At 36.4% G+C, this 19208-nt stretch overlaps 1 long non-coding RNA gene and 2 pseudogenes across 3 annotated transcripts; 2 read left to right on the top strand and 1 right to left on the bottom strand.

Annotated features, from left to right (window-relative positions):
• Window positions 1-558: 558 nt before the first annotated feature.
• Window positions 559-6662, bottom strand: LOC126608762 (aspartic proteinase 36-like; annotated as a pseudogene).
• Window positions 5367-7973, top strand: LOC126607877 (uncharacterized; annotated as a pseudogene).
• A 9770-nt stretch (window positions 7974-17743) lies between these two features.
• Window positions 17744-18931, top strand: LOC126608772 (uncharacterized). Of its 3 annotated transcripts, XR_007617967.1 has the most exons (5): window positions 17744-17909; window positions 18024-18093; window positions 18181-18324; window positions 18447-18571; window positions 18655-18931. It is a non-coding gene; the product is annotated as an uncharacterized LOC126608772 (long non-coding RNA). The 3 variants fall into 3 exon arrangements; XR_007617966.1 differs by having other exon boundaries at window positions 18181-18571; XR_007617968.1 differs by having other exon boundaries at window positions 18024-18097; window positions 18181-18571.
• Window positions 18932-19208: the final 277 nt, after the last annotated feature.

Raw genomic sequence — 19208 nt, 5'->3', positions numbered from 1 at the left:
TGTTTTGCACCACAGTCATGCTTCCGACAATTGACTCTCCTTGACATACTGTTAGCACATCTTCCAGGTACAGGATTGTTTGCTTCCAGTGTGTAGACCATGATCTTGGCCCTGTGGAGAAGCCCATCAATTTATTGACACTTCGTAAGCGACAGACCAAAATAGGCTACAAGAGCCTGAATGAAATCATCATCACGTTCAGCAACAAGCTTGAAAGGGACCCTGAAGGAAGCATCTCCTGGAGTCATCTTAGATATATCCATTGTCTTGAGTAGCTGACTGTTTGTAAAAATTTGGTTTTGGTCAACGGTGTCCACAAGGGGCTCCATCATGGCTTGCTTCTTGATGCAGCTCATGTCAAAGCCATAAACATTGTTCCAAAGTTCTATTTTGTCCTCTTTGTAGTCTGCGTCTCTCTTTTCTCATGTTCTTTTGTTAACCTGCTCATTACTCTAATGATTTGAGTGGTGGGTTTTTTTTTTACTGTAACTCGATAGGTTCAATATTAAGGAAAGTATTTCAAACACGGAAGGGGCGAATTAAGATGACTTGGAAGAATGAACTGAAACAGAAAATTATAATACAAGTACATAATGCTTCAATTTTTGTATTTGAGTAATTTCAGTTTCACTTGCATTAGGTTAATTTGCTATCTCGAAGAGGAGGATAGAAATCAAATCCCAAAGATTTCTATCTCAGTGCACATAACATACAAACTTGAATGCTGAAAGCTGTGTAAATCACATATACAGAATGAACAAATGCATCAAGAGGAGCACAATCCCAGTTTTTAGCAGCTTGATTAGTGTGTCTCTTGATGAGCCACTGCTTCCACTTCGGTGTGCTGGGTGAAAAGGCGTAGAGAAATTCACCGGAGATGCGCCTGAAAAGAAATATGACATTAGTGAGTATTTAACCATAAACTCAACAAACAACTAAGTTTGTATGGGAAGGAAATTAGAAAGAAGAAAAGAGTAGTTTAATTAGACTTACAGTTGTAATTAGCCCAACCGAGTTGTTGACGGGCTAAATCATATACCACAATCTTATCCCTTAGAATAAGATCTGCAATACAAGTTACAAAACAACTACTTTAAATATAGTAATTGTAATAATAATAATAATAATAGCATTAAATATTGTAACATTTTTCTGAAATTTTCACGGTAGTGTTAGAGGCCTAACCTCCTAACACTGTCAAGCCTCGGCTTGCCCCATGAGCTTTCTTGAAACCTAAGCACCACATAGCAGCACCAACCTGTAACCAATAGAATAGAACAAACCATTCAGTTTACACATTCCATACAATCATTAGTACGATGATATTCATTTGCTCTGAACAAATAGCATTTTTTGTTTCTTTTGGTTAATTCGGAAGCCTCACATGAGATCCTGAATATAGCAGGTAGTCTTGTGGTTTCAAAGTCATTGACACACCAGCTGCAAAGTGGAGTGTGACCGAAGGAAATGACTTTCCCAAACTGAAAGGTTAATGGAAATACATTATGTCTTGGTTTTTCTTTTAGAATGAGTGACTCTGTGTGAAAAAGAGAGAACTAACCTGGTGTAGATCAGATAACATTGCGACTCTCCTGAAATGATCAGAGACACAAAGTTGGAAGCTGAAGTTATCTGCACAAGCAACAAAAACAAAATCAGCTCCGAACAAAGAATAGAGATATTGCACAACCACACACTCAAGAACGGAAATGATTTAAAAGTTAAAAAAGAATAGCAATTGACAATGGCAATCAAACAAAGTAAACAAACATACTGCATGGACAAGAGGTTCATATGCCTCTTCTACAAAAAAAGCCAACGTGGTTCCCGTGTCAACTAAAGTAGCACGCTCATCTGATGTTCTGAAAGTTGCTGGATCAATGGGCAAGATTTGTCCATTGACTGCAATGCTTTCAAGATTTATTGCATAATAAGACTTTCTGAAATAGTAATTAAACTAGTTATATTAACTCAAAAGATAAAATACTCATCAAATTTTCAATTAAACAAAAAAGTTCAAGGATATAGTGCTTACTTGGGGACAAGGGGAGTATACACAATACTCGGCTCCAAAATCTCCCCAAGTACGAGTATACCTCCACCATTTCCATCTCCCTTTAAACAGTGAGAGAAGACACTCGGAGTTATCCCTCGAGAGGATAACTGTGATATGACAGACAATGGGCCTTGGCTTAATCCCAATACCCCATTGAGTGAAACCTCAGTCCTAGCCAAAAGACCGGACACCGTGGTAGCACACCTGTTTCCAAAAATATCAAGGAAATAATGTACTCAGCATCATCATCTTTTGCTACTAGCTATGTGGCAACACTACCAGGCAAAGTACACTAAATATATATATCTCAATTTAGCATTAATTCTAACAATTAAGCTCTAATAAAGAGATGCTGAGAATTTTCAATTTTAGCCAATTAATAATAAACAGATGCTTGAAATTTTACTATTTAGTTTACGCACCCAAAAATAATGGGTGTTGAAGATCCATGTGCAACTTGAGAGTGCACTGGAATCATATCAAAAGAAAACTCATCTGATACGAAATAACCGGTGGTTTCTGCTCCGCCCGTATACGGAATATTATACTCGCACTGGTTGCTATCGTCAGAGCAATGTTTGCACCTTCGGTCCGAACAAGGGAGCAGTCCCGCAGTAGAGGAATTGTCAGTCATAGAGACTAATGGGAGTCTGTTAAACATGTTAAAGTACACTTAGGAAAACGAAATAACAGATAGAAGATTAGCATTGAAACAAAACTCCGGTAAACATGTATATAGTCAGTCATGATCTCAATTCAAGAAATAAATTACACTTCAAAACTATTAGCTACGTTGAAGGATTTGAGAAAATGAAGAAGAAAAGAGGAACCATGAAGCAAGAAAATGAAAGGCTCTGTATTCAGTAAAATGAAACCAGGGATCGTCACAAATCAAATGAGCTGCAGAGCTATTTATACAGCTATAATCTAAGCTTTACTTAGCTCGGAAGCCTTTAACTATGTAATCTCTCCTAACAAACATTTATAGCCACTCTAACGATAAGGCCATATACAACAAATCACTTATCACTATCCCCCAACCCCCAGATAAAACAAATCTCAAATGGGGAACCCCAGTTTTGAGATTAGCACAATGTCTCACAAACACAGGGCTATGCAATCCTTTGTTGGAATGTGACCTGTGGGCATGTACTGAACAATACCATCATCCTTCTGAACATTACGGCTGATCATGATGTGTGGACAGATCCATTTTTGAAGACAATGGACAGTTTGGAAGATCTCTTAATTGGTTCTGATTGTGGGAAGTGGATGTATCGAACAACATATGAAAAACTACCTCTACTTTTAAACCAACAAAAGGTGGCTCTGCTAAACAGAGGACTATGAAGTCCCAACATCTCTGTAGACTTTTGGTGGACGTTCACCAAAACAGCTACTATTTACAGGAGTTGTACGCCTTGAAATGGAGCCTGTTGATTTCTGGACTGAGAACTGGATGTGTTTGTGGACGGAGAAGGAAAGGGTCTCGTGGACTATTCGACAAAACTATAAGCATTAGGCATTGAAACTAGATCTTGTGGTTGAGGATAAACAGGAGCAGTAGGCATGTAGCTTGCAGGATTACCCTTCATGGGATTTACATGCTCATAACATGGGATTTAGCATTTGAGAAAATGAAAAGAATAAAAGAGGAATAGGAAGTAAGAGAATGAAAGGCTTTGTGTTCAGTAAAATGAAATCAGGAATCGTTACAAATCAAATGAGCTATTTATACAACTACAGTGTAAGCTTACTTAGCTAACAAGTCATAAGCCCTTAACCAATTTTTTGTAACCTCCTAGCAAACACTTGTAATCACTCTAATCACCTGGACCAATTACACAAGGCCATATACAACCAATCACGTAAGGACACTTGCCAATTAGTATACCAATATCTATGACAACAACCACCAAGGTTTAACCCACTAAATGGGGTCGGCTACACCAACATCTATGACAATAGACAATTAATTTTGTACCAGTCTCAAAATGTCTCTAAACCGTTTAGCAACGGTTTAAACTGGCAAAACTTAAAAACGTTAAAAAATAGCATACAACGAAAGAAAAACAAAACAAAAAACTTACCCCAAGTCCAGTAAATAGAGGGCATACATTGCAGGAACTGCAGGAAACCCAGAACACCTCACTGCCGGTGTCAATCAACACATAGAACTCTCTTGGTGGAGAGCCTATTTTCACCTTCGTCAAATAGACCCTAGATTCATAAATCATGCAAGAAAACTAGTCATTAACTTTCTATACAAGTATAGTTTTAATAAACCTAATTAGAGACTAAAATACAAGAGAAATATGATATAAGAACTTGCTATAGTTATGTCTCAGAAAAATTATGCATGGTACTACCTCAAATTGCTACCTTCTACAAATTTAAGACAAAAGTTATATATGAGTAGAATATCATAAGGTAGTGCCATAAATTGCTATAATTATGTCTGTTCCTATACAACAGCTTCCAAGAAAAAAAAAAAATATATATATATATATATATATATTATATAGGTTCAACTTCCAGCATCAAATAAGTAAATTAATGTCATGCAGTTTGAAGCAAGAAAACCCAAAAACTTGATTACCCGGCCGCTAAACCTTACCATACAAATTTTACACGTACGGATAAATAAATAATGAAAAGATTACCCGATGGGAGAGTGGATATGCTTTGGGAAGGCGACCGACAATTTTACAACACCACCCAAAAACTGGTGGTGCCTGACTGTGTCCTGAGCTTGGAGCTGCTCTAACTCGACACGGTGATTCATCGGAAATGCTCTATGTAGATGAAAAACATTTCCGGCGGAGACAACAAAGATAGAAATGACAACCACCAAGGCAAAAAGCACGCAGGCTCCCATTCTGCTAAGCATATGAAAAATTATTCAACCTGAAATGTAGTTAAAGGGGCTATGGGTGCAGTTACTCAGTGACCATAAAGCTAGCTAATGAATTTAATATCGGGACAAAGATAGATTACGGTGGTTGTGTGCTTGTTCCTTTTTTCATATATAGGAAGGTTCTTATTTCTTCTTCCTCTGAGAGAGAGAGAGAGAGAGAGAGAGAGAGAGAGAGAGAGAGAGAGAGAGCATGAGAAAAGAAAAAGGCCCGGGAAAAGTTTCTTATTTTAACTTCTCTTGTATTTTGTTGCTTTATGTTTGTGGGTGCACAAAGTGTACAATTTTCTCCTGCAGCAGCCTTGAAGAGCTTAATAAATGGATTGGATTGGAGAGCTACCTTTAAGCCCAAAGTTGACAAGGGTCACTACTTTTGGGGTCCATTATTTTCCAGAAATGTCAATTGAAGCTTTTAAGCTTCTTTTGTTAACCCTAAACAGAAACAGGCCTCCTCCTCTTCCAGTAGTACTTGTGTAATAAAGGGAGAACTCATTCGAATGGGGGCCTGTTTGTATGTATTTGCCTCGTGTGCTGCTGTTTGTATGCTTTTGAGCTTTTGTTTTCCTCTTCGGCTTTTAAGGATTGACGACATTTTCAGTATTCCTACTTCACTTCCCTTTCCTTCCAGTTAAAAATTGAAACCTTGCTTCTAGCATACCGTTTTACTCTTTCGCTGTTCACGTATGTATACAAACTACCAAACCGGAGGATCGCATTAGTTAATTCACATTTGATTTGTTAATTATACGGATTATCCTTCATTAGTTTAACCACATGTTACTTGTCAGATGCTGATGCAACTGACAGGGCGCTGCTTCAATCGTCTAAGCCATTCCTGCACACTATTGTTTACTGTAATGCGTTTATTTCCGCTTTGTTAGCCAGCAGATTTCTGTTGCCAGACTCCACTTGCAGGTTTATACCCTAACTCATCGGCTAGTATGCGTACCTTTATAGTCATACACTTCATATCTAACGTTACGTACCTTTTGGGGCCAGAACAGATATAAAAGTGAGCCTTGGGATGTAAATACAGGAGAAGAGTTTCGGGTGGGTGCAGGACTAGCCGAGGCTTACAGTATGACCTGGTATGCTGTGGAGTATTGTGATGCCAGCGGTGCTATCTTGCACAAGCTCTTGCAACACCACTCTCCTAACATTCCTCACTTTGGGAGGACTCTCATTCACCAAGCCATCTTATGTAACAACGAAAGAGCGGTAGAGGTTCTGTTAAATTGCGGTGCAGAGATGGAAGTTCCAATTAAGACAACAAATTCAGAAACTGGCTGCCCGTTCGCATGGTGTCACGACTTGGATTAAATAAGATTCTTCAATGATTGATTGGTGCCGGGTGCAATATCAACTCTCACACAAAATCTGGACCAACTGCACAAATGATCCGTGCTAGTCTGCTAGATATAAACACCAGGAATGCCTTAAAATTCTGGCTTCGGACGGTGCTGATTTTGGCCTGGTGAATTCAGCTGGTCAGAGTGAATGCGTAATAGCAGAGTCAGCAAGGTAGGCTTTTGGCTTCCGACAAGCAGTTGTAGATGTGATTTGATCCGGTGAAATTGTTCAATCAAGCGAGACATCAGTATTTTCTCCTCAAATGCTTGTGACTCAAGCAAATGGTATTGAGGCTTTGAAGAAACTGATTGAGGGGGCAGACATTGATCACAATGAGCAAGATGAAAAGGGATACTCAGCTGCCATGATAGCTGCAAAGGGCGGTTATCTAGAAACTTTCAAATTGCTTATCGATGCTGGGGCTGACTTAAACCTGCAGAATAAACGTGGCCAGACGGTAATGGAACTATTTGATACAAATTAAAACTCTGAAGAATTTGAAAGTTGGTGCTTAAGAATGCTGCACCTCAAAAGGTACTTGATAGTCCTGTTGAGTTTTATGGGACTCTACATCAGGCAGCACAACACGGCCCCACAGATTTTGTTCATACATTTGATAAGCAGGGGCTCTGATGTGCTTCTGATGCCGATGGATACACTCCGTTGATGTTAGCAGCAAGAGGAAGCCACTGTGCGAGCCTTTGATTTCTTTAGGGGCAAAATGCGACATTGCGAATGCTAGATACGAGACAGCACTCTTGCTTGCAAGGAAAAGTAGGATACACAAGAAATCAAAAGATCTTTACCACATAGGGCTCCACAAAGTCAAATCCAAGAACAACATCAGCCAATTTTCCTTCAAAAATTCACAAACCAACAATCCAAACAAACATCAACCACATTCTTCAGATGATCAAAAAACACAAAACAAAAGAAAATTGATTGATTGATTAAACAATTAATTGAAATTCCAAACGGGAGCTTTCTCAATCGAATTGCATAACTCACAGCACCTGATCCTGGGGTTCAGGCAACGGAGGGGGGTCTGAGCCTTCACTTTGCGGTTACCTGGCTGTTGAACCACCTCCGAGTGGCCTCTCCGTGGTTTACAAGAGTGCGAATGAAATAGATAGAATAAATTTACAAATTTGCAGAGGTTAACGATTCCGAACCCAATCATTCAATCACAAATTAAACAAATTTACGAGATTGGAAGCAAAATCAATGAAATTGATTCAGCGAGTGCACCGTTTTCGAACCTGAACTTATTGAATCAGGCATCGCGGCGGTGACCCACCTAACAATGAAGGGATTGCTGCAAATCCTTTTAGAAATCGCTTGCAGTTGCAGACATTCGAGCGTTCAAAGAAGAAGCCATGGAGAACTCAAAGAATAAAAGGGAGGTGAAGGCTTCGAACTCGCGCTCGCGTTCGCCGTCGGTTTCATTGGAATTTGGGAGATAATTTAGTAGAACAGTCCTTTTTTAGTGCAGAGGATTTTGCAGAGTTATCTGTTCGCTGGAATTTGGAGGTGGTGGTGGTGGGATGGGAGCGTGGCTTTCCTTTTCTGGGTTTGAATCGCGGCAGTTTGGAGATGGAGATGGCAGCATTGAGGTTGATACCAGAGAGACTTGAGTTGACAGTATTATGTTGAGTTAGGTGAGTGGACAGTGTCACAAGATAAGAGAGGCCACATTCTTTTTCAGGAATGAGGATCTCCCTCTTGTAAGAATTTCGAGAATTTTTTTAATAGTGTTTGTTCATTATATATTGTGGATTAATTTTTGTTGGGTATTATTTTTGTTCAATTTTAAATAAAAAAATTAAAAAAAATTTCTGATCGCACAATGTATAATAAACGAACACGATTAAAGAATTCCAAAATTCTCACAAAGAAGATTCAAAAAAGATTCTATTGGCTTTTTTAAGTGTAGAAGATTTGATAAATAAGACACAAAGCCGTTTAAGTATGAGTGGATTAAGATGTATGATGATTTTTTTTATATAACGATATTTTATATTTAACGAAAAAGAGATAATCTACATTAACACAAACATTCAATAAACATTACATTTACAAAAATATTAAAAACATAAATACACAGATCCAAAATATTAAAACAAAAAATTAAAAAAAATCCAAAATATTACAATTACACACCATAAATATAACAAGCCTTGCATGGAGAGATCCAAAATATTAAAATTACACACTTCAGCAAATAAATATAACAAGTATCCAAATATAAAAACGTAGCCGGTAGGAAAAGACTACTATTGTTCTAATACATTCAAAAAAAGAGGAATGGACCGAGCATTTTGCTGATAGCTAAGCTCTCTCTCCATCTTTCTACTCTGAAAATAACATTGGAAGAGAAAATAATTAAAATATATATAAATAAGATATACTCATACAAAATACAAAAGAAATAAGTAACGTAACAAACATTTGTTTAGTTGTAGCTAGTCTAATTTTTTGTTGCCAATTGTAGCATTTGTAATTTTTCAGTGTATTTTATATTTGAGCAACATCAACAACTCGGATATTATATATGAGTGCATTTTTGTTCACCACCATTAGTGTGGTGTATGCTCACCACTCTATTTATCATCGTTAGATGAGTTTGAATTTTGAGATTTGTATTTATCCACTACACGAATCTCAAAATTCAAACACATTCAACGATAATAAATAAAGTGGTGAGCATACACCACACTAAATGGTAGTGAGCAAAAAGACTCTTTTTTATGCAAATCATAGTTAGTAAAATATGGAACACTTGTGGTGCATTGGTATCATTCGAGAGTTTTTTTTATTTAAATGTGTATACGCGCATAATATATGTATCAATAATTTTCAGGCCAGAAATATACCCTAAAAAAGATAAACATGAATTAATTAAAATGATTTTTTTTATTTTGACAAAAAAAATGATTTTTTTATAAAATAATTATAAGAAGAACGCATAAATCACTTAGGTTTTAAATTAACCTTTGGGTTAAAACATAAATTTTTGTTTTAAACGAACCCACTCATTTTTCAATAGTTGAGTCTAAAATAAGTTTTGGGTTAAAACCTAAAATTTGGGTAATTTTAAATACAATGAATATAACGGCTGAGGTCGAATATGATCAAAACCACGGTAAAAAAAAGATCCAACGGTCCAAAATTAAATCTAAAGGCTAAAACAATTGAAAAAAATATTTAAATCAAAATTTACCCAAAAACTCTATAATACATGTTTCATAAGGTCCATTTAGTGAATTTTTAACTTTTCTCGGAATCTAAATATTTGAATATTGAAATGTTTATAAAAATAAATATGATAATCTTTATTTTGAAAAAAAATACCAAAAAAATTAGTCTAAATTCATTCTTTAATAATTTGGGCTAAAATTTTAACCAGAACAACTAGAGCACACAGACTGTTTCTGAGTTAAATCTAGATTTTCTAAATTAAAAATTTTAAATTTTAACCAAAAGTTAGAGATGATCTTAGAATGATTCTTTCAAAAACAAAGGTTAATATGTCCCACACATATTAATCAAAGGAAAACTAATGAAAATGGCTTGAAAACTTTGAGTTTTAACGATAAGGACAAAATAAAGGGTAAAGTGAATAGTATCAGGATTGAATTTTTAATGTAAAAATGTGGTTTTTTGTTAAAGTAAATAGTACCAAAAATTTTTCGATAAAGTTCCCATTAATCAATCAAAAAAAAATATAAGAAAAAAGCAAAAAAGTATGATCAGACTTTAAATACCCAAATTTTAGTAGTTTAATATGATGTAGTTCCAAAAGTCAGCCATGACATGCATCGCCTGGTCCCAGTTGTTAGATATGACAAGGATAGCCCGATCCCAGTTGTCAGATATGACATAGATCGCCCCATCCTGGACATTTCGAAATTTTAGGTTAAGCAACAAAAGGACAGCTAGAACAGGATTGAAGGAATAAAGCATTGGATTATAAAATTAGGGTGCAAGGATACCACGCAACACGAGCCAATAGGTAGCCCACACTAAGCCAAGCCCTACCCAAATAACAAAGCGATATAGAAGTCCGGCGGAAAGGACAAAAAAGTCCAAACCAAACAAAAGACAACGCTGCCGTGGCCACTACAGAGAATATGTAGAAATGAGGAAGGCATGGGTAGTTATTCAGTTTGCAGTCGCAACTAGCCGCATCGGCGGAGAGAGGTTTGACAAAGTAGCTCGAATCCACCCCACAGGAAACAGAATGGTAGCTAAGGCCAAGATGATGGTCAAAGTCAAGTGTGTTTGCGGATTTGGACGAGGGTTTTGATTTTCATAGTCCGCCATGATGGTGGTCGAAAGAGGCAGCTGAGAGCAGAAGGGGAGAAATAAGAAATGAGAGTTGAGGTGGGGATGGCGGTAAGGATATGTTTGAGTGCTGTTAGGGAGTGGGGGCTGGGGTACTATTTATACTCTTTTTTCCTATGTGTGGTCAAAGCATTTGTCTTTACTTTTGCCTTTGCTATCCACGAAATTGGATCCCCACAAAATGGATTCCGAGAGGATCCTTTTTCCGCTTGCCATCCATCCTACTGGGTTCGAGATGATCCTTTTTCCTCTTGCCATCCATCCTAATGGGTTACTTTTGCCATCCCAGATCCCCCAAATACTGTAATGGGAACCATAAATCATAAAAGGTGAACTTTGTGGAGTCAAAAATATTCACTAGGCGACATGTGGATTTTTGGACAAAAAAGGACAAAAATACCCTTGAGGCATACTAGGATTCCTACGCGCGAGCAGCGGGCAATCATCCTCAACCAAGTAAAAAATGCTCCAAAAAAGAGGTAAACAATTCAAAGTCTATCTAATCAAATCCCTTTTTGCAAGGTAACCTCCAAAATAATGTTAATTGGTTAATTAATGGATTAATTACCCAATTAATCCATTAAATATCAATTAAATCATCCAATTAACCACCAAAATATATCTCATTCAACCCTAAAAATAGGCAATGGCCGGCCACCTCCCTTTCTTCCTAACCTTTTTCATTTTTCTCCATTTTATTACTCCATTTATACAAATAATCAATTTTGTAACCACCAATTTATTCTTTAGGGTTTAATTAGCCAATAAATTGACCAATTAAACCAAAATCATAACCACAAAATCCCTTCAAGGCTGGCCACACCTTGAGGGAAAAGAGACAAGCCTAATCCTATAAATAGGCTCCTATTTTCACCAAAAATTCATTCCAACACTTTGGCAAAAATCCCAAAATTCTCTAAACACTATTTCTCTCTAAATTCTAACTTTGGCATCGGAGATTCTTCGGCCAAAACCCCCCCATTCATCGTGAGCGCGTGAGGCTCTTGGCCTTAACCTAAGGTGTTAATTGTTTTGTAGGTGCAAAATTGTCCAAGATCAAGGAAGAAGAAATTTGCATCCACAAACTTGAAATACAATGTGAAGCTTCCAAGACATTCGTTGAGCAATGGTAATCCCTTGCATAAAATGACAGCTTCAAAAGGTGCCTCTATTCTTCTCAGACGAAGTCTCAATTAGATTTATGCTTAAATTAAATATCAACCTTATTATTTATCCGTAATTTAAAGTCATAAAATCTAAAAAATAATTCATGCAATTAAATATCAAATTTTGTCACTTAGTACTACGGTCTAGTGATATTTCTCTTCACTTGTAAGTGATATTTCTCTTCACTTGTAAGTGAAAGGTCTTAGGTTTGATTCTCGCCAATGACAAATTTGAACCACATTATTGTTAGTCCATTATGAGGCTAAACCTACCTCTTCCCTCTTAGTGTAGATAATATCGTTTATTAAAAAAAAATATCAAATTATATGCATACTCACAAATAAATACAACGACAATACACGTGAAATATGAGTTCGAAAAACCTAAGAGCTCCTAATTAGAATTTAGGTAGGATTTCAAAAAAAATAAACCCAATTATTCTCCAGTTAAAGATGAGGACATTCGAGGTAAAGTAAGAGTGGCCGCAATTGAAGATCAGATGAGAGAAAATCGGTTAAGGTGGTTTGAAAATGTGAACCGAAGACCTACAAATGGTCCGATTAGAAAATGCGACAATGAGACGAAGGTTCAGGGCAAAAGGGGTAGAGTAAAGACCTACAAATACTTGAAAATAGACTTTAAGAATAGATATGGAGTACGTGGAGCTAATGGAAGCTTTGACGTAAAAATGAGTGCAGTAGCGTTCTATGATTCATATAGTCGGCCTCACTTAATGTGATTATGCAAATCCTTATTGGGATTCTATAATATTTTTTAGATAGTTTCTTGATTGTAATTGTATTCCTTCGGGACTAAGATTATATCTCCCTAAACACTATAAACAAATGCGTAGTGGGTTAAGATAACATACACCACAAAATTCACCAATTTTCTCTTCTCTCTCTTGTTGCTGGCCTCCTCTCCATCTCTTTATAATACCTTAGTAAAATAGCCCTAAAACAAGTTATCAGCATGCTCCCGCTGCTGCGTTAAGGACTTTGAGGTGGTTATTCTACAACTAGCATTCAAAAGCTTTCTTACCTTCAAGGATTGTGACATTCACACTACTATTCTTAGTTGTTTTTTTTTTTTTTTGTCTCAGTTTCATATCTGAACTTAAATTTGTCTGATACTTTAATACTTATGTTAGGTTTTCCGTCAAATTTTCTATTAAGTGATGATGTAACATAACTTTGGCCCACCATGTTTGTCAAGAATTATCACTAGACACTGTGGCTTGGATTTACAAGAGATTCTCTCGTCCACGTGGCTAGGGATGAGCAACGGCTATGGTGGGTGGGTAACCGTAATTATTTACCCATTTACCCTTTTTTTTTACTCGTCTACACGTTTTTTATCCATTTATATATACATTTAACATGCATTTCCATATTTCAATCATTTAAATCCTCATACCATTTCAATGCAGAAAGTTTAGGATATATATATAATTTATACATGTACATAAGTTAAAAAAAAACCACTTTGATACGAGCATCAAGTCTCAACAATGTGTATAGCAGTGTTCCTATGGCAAGGCCACCCACTTTACCCTTTCCTTCTCTTGCAAAACAGAGATGAATATCACAACAGGCAAGTTTAAGAATTAATCTACTTTTATCATGTCATTAGGAGGTATTGGGGTTTACAATAAAACTGATCATTTTTGTCATTAATAGGCAAATTTAATAATGCAACATGTCATTAAATCAAAAGTAGGCAAAAAATAATATGTATCACATGTCCTATATGAACTAATAAATTACTTCAAAATTCGATTTTGTATCGTCCACGAAGCGTCAATAAAATGAGAAGTGATAGCCATAAACCCTCTCTTTTGATTACTTGAAGAGAACCGACTGTTTTGCCGTAGATGAGATATAGGATAGCGAGGAGAGAGATGAGCGACAAGATTCTGAGATATGTCGAATAATTTTAAGGTTTTTTTAGTTTTTTTTCTTATTTTATATATATTAGAATAAATGGTAAAATAGGTATCCATTTATAACCGCGGGTAATACCCATAACTGTCTATTTAAATTTCACGATTAAACGGTTATACCCATAACTGTTTATTTATTTAACTAGCCACCCTTAACTGTAACCATTAATTTTAAATGGCCGGGTAACCATAGTTACCTATAGCCGTGGATATTTTGCCCATCCCAACACATGGCAAACATGGTTGGTCAAAGTTATACCATGTTACCACTTACGGAAAACTTGACGGAAAACCTAACGGAAGTAATAAAGTGTTAGAAAAACTAAAATTTAGGTATGAAATAGAGAAAAAAAAAACTAAAATAGAAATGTGCGAATGTCACGATACTTGAAGATAATAAAATAAAAATTGTTAAAAAAAATAAATTTCAAATTCATATTGGCAGCATCATATCTAGGTAGAAGCAGAATGTCTCCCACATTAATCCAACACTCGATCCTCAATAACTTTTGTATGACTTTTGACCATAACACCAGCATTTAAAAAATCTTCAATAAAAAAATTACCCTTACTCCTAAGCCATATTAAACAAAAACCTATTCTTATTAAATTTTCATTTGTAAGTCCAGCATCATTCCACCAATCACCAACTCCAGAAATACAGTCTAGACAACGGGGCCCTTCCCTTTCCGATTGGACTGACTCGGGGAAGGGTTAATCTCCTCCGGAGCATGCCACACCGGCTTTTCTCCGTTTGTTAGATTTTTTTATTTTTTTTACATAATTGATAATGTGAAATCAAAGCGAAAAACTTTTTTACCTAATTCAACCCTTTTTTCTTTATTTGAGTCTTTTCGCACATTGTCGGCTAATCAACAAATGTGTGCGAAGGGCAAAAGACTTTGTGATTCACGCCAACAATACTCATTTTGTGCTTACTTAGTACTTGCGCTAAGGATAAAAAAGCTTAGTATAAAAAAAATAAAAAAACACTTTTCTATGAGTAGCAAAGCTAAAAAGCTAATTTAGATCGATACTCACCCAATCCTGCATTAACAACCCCAACCAAGAGGAATGAAAGCTCATCAAGAGCTGCATTAACCCCAACCAAAAGGACTTGGTGACCCAATCAGGAATTGGAAATCACACTAGGGACTTAAATGAGTCCCAAATGTCCACAATAGGGACTCGATGCTGGCTAAGGTTGAGAATTGTTTGATTTGAGCCATGAGACCAAAAGGTGACTGGTGATTAGGGGTGGAATTTTTTCCCGAAAATCCCGAACCGTCCCGATCCCGTCCCGAAATTTTCCCGAAAAAATCCCGAACCGAATTTCCCGAAACCTTCGGTACCCGAAACCGAACCCGTCCCGAAAGTTTCGGGTTGGGATTCGGCCACAGCTTTGAAAGCTTTCAGTAATCCCGAACCGAACCGATTATTATATATATATTTATTTATTTATTTTTAATTTTTAATTAGAAATTAATTGAACCGTTGGATTTGTTAAAATCAAATCCAACCGTCCATTGAGTTAGGTTAGGTCATTTGTTAGGTGGGTGTTCTTTCTCTCTCAGACTCACTCTTGCTCTCTCGCTCACAGTCCCTCTCTCACAGACTCACACAGTTAGTCGGAGCGAACCCTCTCGCTGTCTCCTTCCTCTCCAGACGTAGTGTCCTCTCACGCTCGGTCGTGGTCCTCTCCAGACGATATCCTCTCGCACTTGCTCTCCCGGCTGAAGTCCAGTTTCGTCTTCGTCTTCTTCTTCGTTTGAATCCCACCAGTTATTTGTGATTGCATGTAAGGTGTTTGTCTAATTTCCTGATCTTTGATTTGTTTATTGAGTTTTGTTTTATTTTCGTGTGGAATTATGATTGCATGTAAGGTGTTCGATGATATTTCTGATGCCCTGCTATTATTTCTTTTGTTTTGTTAAATGTGTCAATGGAGAATTGTGATTGCTTGGAGGGTGTTTGATAAAGTTTCATAGTGTTTTGTTATAGGTGTCTATAGAGAATTGTGATTTCCTGCAAGGTGTTTGATAAATTTCCTGAGTGTATTGTTATCGTTTCGGTTGTTTGGTTTTATGTGTCCATGGAGTGTCCACATTTCCTGTGAGGTGTTTGATAAATTTCCTCAGTGTTTTCTTATCGTTTGATTCGTTTGGTTTTCTCTGTCCATGGAGTGTTGTGATTGCCTGTGAGTTGTTTGATAAATTTCCTCAGTGATATGTTACTATTCCATTTGCTTTGTTCTTAATTGCCCGCAAGGTATTTGATAAGTTTCCACAGTGACTTGTTACTTCATTTATTTTGGTTTATGGGTTCATGTAATTCAGGTTGGTTTTGTTTGGAATTGCAGGGTTTTAGCTAATGGCAGTTTGTGATACTTAATGGCAGTTTGTTTTTAGCTAATGGTAGTTTGTTTTTAGCTCAGATTTTCAAGTTTCCACAGTGACTTGTTACTTCATTTATTTTGGTTTATGGGTTCATGTAATTCAGGTTGGTTTTGTTTGGAATTGCAGGGTTTTAGCTAATGGCAGTTTGTGATACTTAATGGCAGTTTGTTTCAAGCTAATGGCAGTTTGTTTTTAGCTCAGATCTTCCCGAAAGTGTTTATAATATAAACTATGTTTTCCTTTTGGATTGTAACTTAATCTAAATTCATTTGGAGTTTGGTTTGTAAAACCTAACTTATTTCATTTTGGTTGCATGCACTTTTAATTAACTAGTTTGGTAGACAATTTGGAAGTTTGGTTTGTAAAACTTAACTTATTTCATTTTTGTTGCATGCACTTTTAATTAAATAGTTTGGTAGATAGACTTGTTAGTTGCTTCCTTTATATGAAAATTGAAACATGTGGTATTGTGATATTTGTGGTGAAATTGAAACAGGTGGGCTGGGCAGTGACTGTAACCTTAATTTTTTTTTTTTTGGGCAGTGGCTGGCTGCAATCTTAAAAGCCCAACATTTTGGGCTTCAAGGCCCAATCCCGAAGTATCCCGAAAATTCCGAAACACTTTCGGGAATCCCGAATTTCGGGAAATGCACATTTTCGGTTCGGTTTCGGGATATAAAATCCCATCCCGAAATGTTTTGGTTTGGGATTTGGGAAAGGAGTTTCGGTTTGGGATCCCGACCCGAACCACCCCTACTGGTGATGATGGCTTCCCAACACTTTGTCTTTGTTACTTGCCACTTAACCAACTAATCACAGTACAAGATTATTATTATTATTTTAATAAAGCGAGAAGGAGAAGTAAAATCGGTTAGAATCGAACTGCCAAATCGGTTATTTTTTTCTAAACGATAAGGTTTTTTTTTTACTTTTATAATTATAAAAAAAACTAACGAAAAGTTCTCAAAAACTTTAGTTTTAATGAAAAATGATAAATAAATGTGTAAGTGAATAGTATCATGAAAAGTAAAAATATGATTTTTTGTTAAAATTAAATAGTATCAGAAGTGTTCCTTTAAAACTCTCATATGTACGTGACTTTTGTTTTCGGTATTCATAAAAAATATTCTTAAAAACATGAAAATAGTATTCACACAAAGAAAGCACAACGATAGTCCCACCTCACTTAAAAGTCCCAGGGACCCAGCTGTGTCCGTGCATCATCGGACTGACAAAGTAGAGAGATTTTTCAATGTTCCCGTTATACGAAGTGGTACATCACGTATTCATATATAAATAGCAGGTTATGTGTGTTAAAAGGTTAATAACTTAAAAATTAAATTTTTTTACCATTTAATTAATAAATACACATGATGTACCATCCATTTCCGTCACAACTAAAAATTTTCCGACGAAGTGACACCAATCTTTGTACCTCTTGACAAATAAGAACTCATCACCTACAGTAGTTCCCACAATTACGATGCTCAACTCATCATCCATCTTCTTCAATTTCTCCGCCAGTAGATAAGAAATTGCACAAAATAAAAACAAGATACTATTTCTTTGAAAGTTGCAGCAGGCATTGACTATGAGACTTGTACTGCAAAAAATGAAGGTGGTTCCACGAGAAGCTGAGAAACTGAACGTAAATAATGCTGGGTTTTTGGCACAGAAGCGTCTTGCTCGCGGATTGAGGCTCAATCACCCTGAAGCTGCAGAGCTCTCATAGCCACACAGGTGTGTTTTTAGCTCCAAAACTTGACCTTTTTATCAAATTTACAAACTTGGAACGGATTTCGGTAATGGGTTTTGTAAAGGAAACGTTTTTGTTTGATGTGTTTGTGTTTGTAGATTTTGGAGTTCGTTCTAAATGGCGATAAATCTGTGGCGGAATTGATGGACATTGGGAGGCAACTGTTGGGTAGGTAATGGTGTGAACTGTGAAATTTGATCATTTGCCCTGTTTTTGTAGATGGAATGTTAATTCTGGATTCTGATTGTTGAATAGCATCTGGGTTGCCTTCCTTTTTACCCAGTCAACCAATCTTGTATCCCTAATTTCGCCTGGTTGCTCAAGATTGATCAGCACAGTACTTTTTCAAACAGGAAACAAGTTCTTCCCGGTGTTCAATATCTTTTGGATATGGTGCAGGTATTATGCTCATTGAGGTTGTTTGCATTTGCTTCGAAAAGCCTTAAACATAACGATTGCTGCTGAAAACTTCTCATAACCCTGACATAACATGCTGCCTAAAATCATTTTTCTCGAGTAAGATATAAATGCAGGTCAAAGGGACTTTTCCTGATGGGAACAAGTTAATCGCCATTCACCATTCACGATCCAATTTCTAGGGATAACGGAAATTTGGAACTAGCTTTGAGGGATTCTTTTCTTCCTGGTAAGGGCTTTCGGATATATTAAGTTTCGGATGACTTCTTTTGGGACCTATTATGGGCACTTATGCAATAATATTTTCTGCAGTACCCTCACTAGACAAGTTTCCTGAAATGGAAGATGGTGAAATTCCCGGTGCAATTATCTATGGATGGTACTGTTGTGCTTAATCATGGAAGGAATGTTGGCGTGAGTCAACCTTGGGTTTAAGGAATATGGATATATTTTGGGTATGAAATCATGTAATCGATGTCCTCATATATTTGGGATTCTTATTTCCTATTTCATAGGAGCTTGCAGCAGTATGTATAATCCTCTACATGAGAAGAATAAAGTAATACACTTTAAGGTTTGTGTTTGTCAAGCATAATGAAAATGTCGCGGCTCACGCTGTTGTCTCATATGTTGCTTTACATGGAGGTGCTTTCCGTTAGGATGCTCTTGATCTGAAATTTTTATTTAATATTCTTGCGAAAGATGTAAACGTATCTATTAAAATCTAATAAAGTTCACCTTTTGACAAAAAAAAAAATATTTAATATTCTTGTGAAAGATGTAAACGTAGTTATTAGAATCTAATAAAGTTCACCTTTTTGACAAAAAATAATATTTATTTAATATTCTTATGAAAGATATAAACG

Source organism: Malus sylvestris, chromosome 16, assembly GCF_916048215.2.
Source record: "Malus sylvestris chromosome 16, drMalSylv7.2, whole genome shotgun sequence".
NCBI classification, from domain to species: Eukaryota; Viridiplantae; Streptophyta; class Magnoliopsida; order Rosales; family Rosaceae; genus Malus; species Malus sylvestris.
Note: the sequence above shows the minus strand (reverse complement) of the source record. Positions and strands in the feature narration are given on the sequence as shown.